General features: G+C 43.3%; 1 pseudogene; it reads right to left on the bottom strand.

Moving 5' to 3' along the window:
* Window positions 1–902: 902 nt before the first annotated feature.
* Window positions 903–1,246, bottom strand: LOC102509511 (annotated as a pseudogene).
* Between the last annotated feature and the right edge of the window lie 3,786 nt (window positions 1,247–5,032).

Raw genomic sequence — 5,032 nt, 5'->3', positions numbered from 1 at the left:
GTTAACCATAATTTTGATGTAGTAAAGCAATAAAGATAAAAGGAGCAATTAGAAACAATTTAAAACAACAGCCACAGCAATAAACCACCACAGCAACAATTCAGACCAACAGTTCTGCAGAGTAGAATGTTGTTTTCCATGACCTGATTCTATGCTCCCTTTGGGCTTTTATGCACACGGTACACCTTAATGCACATGGTACACCTTATATGAGGAACAGCTCTCAAAACCCAATGTCAGGTAAGTTTGGGGTGTACATGTAGGGTGCACATGGAAAACAGATGGAGTGTCTTTTCCTCTCTGCACCCGGGCATCCTGTTGTTTCCTCTCTCCTAATCAGGGAGAGGAGGACTGTCTACCCTTGGCTTATAAGTATGGATTTTACAGCAAAATGTCAAGTGAGATTTGGGAATGACTTTCTTCTTATTTCCATCTGAGTGAATATGTCCCATCCGCTTTGCACCATGGCCTCAGGACTCCTGTGATGTGATTTTGATCATCCCTGTGTTCAATAATCTTGAATCTCACCTGACAGCAACACATCTTTGTTTATGAATCTGGGAAATGTTTGCTATAGAGCAGTGGTTGGCAACACTTTTTGAGTCAAGGGCCTCTTGGGAGAATCCTGGGGCTGGTCAGAATCCCCTCCGGTGCACATCTCAGGTGCGTGCGGACGCGCACACAAACACACACACACACACACAATTTGACATAAATTTCAGCAGGCTTGTTGATTCCAGATTGAGAACCTCCCACCCTCCTGCCCCGTCACATGGTCCTTGGTCAAATAGTACTCTTCTATCCATATCCAGGATGCCCTGGGTATTGTCTACGTATGTAACTATAGTTTTTTTATTTTGGGGGATATTTTTGGCCAGTTTGTTTTATTGACGCCTGGATGCTCAGGCCTGGACCGTGTACTTTGGCAGTGGGTACAGTCACTCCTTCCGCTGCTGCTGCTTGGTTTTCAGGGTCTCTTCGTGCCTGTTGAGCCGGCGGCGCATGGCACGCGTTTTCCCGGCCGCAGATCCAGGGGTTTGTAATTCTTTCCCTGATAGAATTTCCTGAGGTTCTCCTTCTGAGTCTGGTTAATGACGGTGAGAACTCGAGCAGTGGATTTGCCAACAACTGAGATCTTGGGGAGCTTGGAAGCCACGCCGCCTGTCACTTTCATGACGCGCTGCTGGGACAGGTCCACCTGCTGCTGCTTCTTGCCATAAAGGTCTGAAGCCCTAATCTTGGCCATGGCTGAATGAGCTGCCGCCGCCGCCGCCATCGCCGCCATCGCCGCCGTCGCCGCCTTGGAGGGAAAGAGGGAGAGGCGGACCCATAGTTCTATACGTAACATTTTCTTCCCATTCACCTCCTTTTAAATGACGGATTTAACTTCAAAATACAAAAGCTGTCAGATATTATTTGGAGAGATTCTTCCTTATTTTGGACCGATCCTAAGGCAGATAGTTCCATGTATTACTTGTGTTAAAAGATTTCTCTGTAGCAATATTAGATGTTTCTGCACATGAAACAGTAATTTCCTCCTGCTGTTTGGAGATGTCTCTTTTTCTTATTGGCACCACATGAGATGAAGCTCTGTAATTGGGACAGAGATTTATGTGGTGTTATTGTTGAATGTATGTGTACGCTGCCTTCCTGCGGTGAAAGGCCTATGACACAAGGCTTCCGTCTGGGGACTGATTTGGGGCCTAGTGAAACATACACGCTGTAATAAGTCACAGCAGATGCTGCCTATCGAGTCCTGCTATCCCATGTGGGTTCCAGGGTGGGTAATTTTGCTCATTCTTCTGGCCTTTGCTATGGCTTGTCAGTGACGGGACTCGTGTTCATAACTCTGAGAAGTGCTCAGCTGTGAAATAAGCACTGAAAAGATGAAATGCAATTGGTCCTGTGCCATTGTGATCTTTCAATCCCATGTAAGCCAAGAAATACGTATTACAAGTGGCCCAATAAATCTTTTTGAGTTTAAACGTTCATCGATTTAAAATATTTATGGGCTGACTTGGGCAGAAAGACCAGGAAAACCATATGCACTGTCTCGGAAGTAGAGATAGAAACCATTATGGAATATTAGTGACAAGCTGAGTGGGGGCAACCCAGAATATCTGTTTCTATAGAAATGATACTCCTTTAGCATCAAGGTATTAGTATGTATACCAGAAGTATAGGAAATGTCACTGCCAGGGTGGATTAAAAATGAAAAATTGGCTTTCTTTTAAACATTTGTAGCTATTGTTTGTGTTTGAGCTTATTAGAAGAGGATATTACACTACAATCTTTGAAGCTTTCTATAGGAGGAAAGGGGTAACCTTTCAAATTAAGTGATAAAAGCTATGTTGGGTTCATGAAAGACAATACTGGAAATGCTTGGTATTCATTCATTCATTCAACAAGCATTACTGAGTGCCTACTATATTCCAGGACTTATGTTAAACATAGGAATGAAAAAATGAATAAGACATGATTCTGCCCTTATGACTGTCTCAGGGTACTCAAAGAGACTGCTAAACGGGTGATTTAATCATGGTGTGATATATTCTACAACAGAGGTACAGACTGATATTGGAGCACTGAAGAAGTGTTTTTTTTTCTTGTTTTGAGAGATCAAGAGACCTTCTCAGAGAGGGTGTTTTCCAGAATGAGAAGGTGTTGGCCAGGGGGAAAAGGAGGAAGCGGCATCCCTGGCAGCAGAGATGCCATGTGAAAAGGCGAAGGTAGAGAACCCTGAGAGATCAGGCACTGGAATGACTCAGCGCAAAAAGTCCGGGTGGGGGCCCCGCGGGAGATGGGCTGGAAGGGGAGCGCAAGTCACATGTATGCCGTGTGCTAACACGGAGTAATCCAAGTCTGAGGCTTTAGGATAAGAAGGCAGAGGCAATGGGTATGGAGAAAAGAGCATGGATCTTTGAGTCAGCGAGGATGTAGAATAACAAAAGAGCTCCCAGACTGATAGGAATCAGAAGACGACAGAGAAAGAGGATTCTAGAAGGACATTTACATCCAGCTTGGGTGACTAGTTTGCTAATGGTGCCATTTACCACAATCAGGAGTAAAGGACAAGGAATGGGGTTGGGCTTGGGTGCAGATGATGGTTGGTTTCATTTTTCATATTGTGTCTGAGGTACCTATTAGTTGGTGTTCTGAATATATTGAGTTTGAGGCAGACGTTCAGTAGACACTTGACTGTATGGAATTTGAGCTTAAGAGACACAAATTTGAGAGTCATCGGTACTTGAAGCCTTGGGTGTGGATGAAATTAGAGAGAAGATAGGGCTGAAACAGAACACAAGGTAACATCAACATTTAAGGGGGAAAGCAGAGACAAAGGAATGCTAAGTAGTACTAAGAAAAGTCTGCAAGAGCATTAAGAGGAAAATAAGAGAGGGTGGGAAAGAGAAGCCAACAAAGAAGAGTGGTTCAAGAAGGCTGCAAGGTGTCATGTGGTAGAGGGGTCAAGTGATACAAGGACTTAAACCTGCCTTTAAGATGTGACAGCTGAAAGATCACTGAGGATATCAGCAAGATCAGCTTTAAGCTTTAAAATCAGCTCCCTTCTCTTTGAGGCTCAATCTTCTGAATATTTCTACCCACCAAGCACCTTTTACTCTAACTTTACTTACAGTAATATATATTATTAAAGAAATTTTTTTTTCCAAAAATGAATTTATAGTATAGTATAAAACATCATGCACTCCTCAAGACTTAGATATGTCCTAGCACCCATTGAGGTCACTAATGTAGAACTCACCTGGATACCTCAGCACAGTGATAGGGACTGGGGTTACAGTCATTAAGTTTCAAAAGCAAAGACTCATGGATGAATTATTATTGCGTGGAAAGCAGGTAGAACTACAGTGTCTGTGATAGCAACTGGTCTAGGAAACAGCTAGGTGGGAATGTGAAGATTCCAGATTTAAGGTCTAACATGAATGTAGTGGGCCAGCCATTGTTGAGGGTTCTAACAGAGCCCATTGGTCCAAGGATCCTGGATGCATTGCCCTTGGCAGACGTCTTCCCAGCTTTTCCTTTGGGCTGGCCATCATAGCCAACCCCCAGGCTGGCGATGGAGAGATCTCGCCCTGCACCCCTCACCGCGGATGCCTCCCACACACTGTTCACCACCTGTGGGCACAAGACTTCATGAAACCGGAAGAGGACGAGAAGGTCCTTTCCCATTAAAGAGTGTGTAATAAAGAAATACAAGAATCTTGCACTCAAAGTAAAAGCTTTCTGTGGGTTCTTAGCACAAACCTTCACTCAGCAGGAGCTGGTTATCAGATCTGCCAGTTTCTAACATATCCTGATGGAAAAGGTCACCAAGTACTGAAATCTTCTGATGGATAGGTATTAGAAAAAGTGTACGAGCAATCTTCATTATTATTTTTTCCCACTAGGCCCAATTCAGAAAAAACATCCCTTTAAAATTTACGGACCAGATGTTTTGTCCAAGATGAAAATAGCTTTATTATTTTTCCTGATTATAAAAATAATACATGTTTATTATGACAAAAACTTGAACATTGTTTATATGAAAAAGAAGTAAATAGAGCTTGAAATCCGAAAGCCCACATGCTTGCTTTAAGGGGGCCAACGGCTTAAAAAACAACTCAAGTAATCTCTTTAATATTAGATTTTATTGACTAGAAAAATGTCACTGAGTGTCTTTTAGCCACTAAATGAATATTTGAAATTTGATAATTAAATTTGTTTGGAATGAAGAAACAAAAAGGCATCTTTCTAATCTTCTACTCAGAATTGAAATCCTGGACTACACTGTAGCCCTTCGACCCCAGGTTACATATCACTGATCTAAAAACGCTTGGGGCAGAATCGGAAGGGCCAGATGGGACCCACGAGGCCTAGGGGAGCCACCTCAGGGCTCTCACTGCCTGCGGGCCTGGGAGGATGTTAAAAGGAAAAGGGAGTTAGAGCCACCTGAAGAAGGAGCCAAAGACATGAAGCTTACATTCTGGAAGGTCACAGATGGTCACGTTCACTGTCCCACCCTAGCGACAGG

Source organism: Camelus ferus, chromosome 5, assembly GCF_009834535.1.
Source record: "Camelus ferus isolate YT-003-E chromosome 5, BCGSAC_Cfer_1.0, whole genome shotgun sequence".
NCBI classification, from domain to species: Eukaryota; Metazoa; Chordata; class Mammalia; order Artiodactyla; family Camelidae; genus Camelus; species Camelus ferus.
Note: the sequence above shows the minus strand (reverse complement) of the source record. Positions and strands in the feature narration are given on the sequence as shown.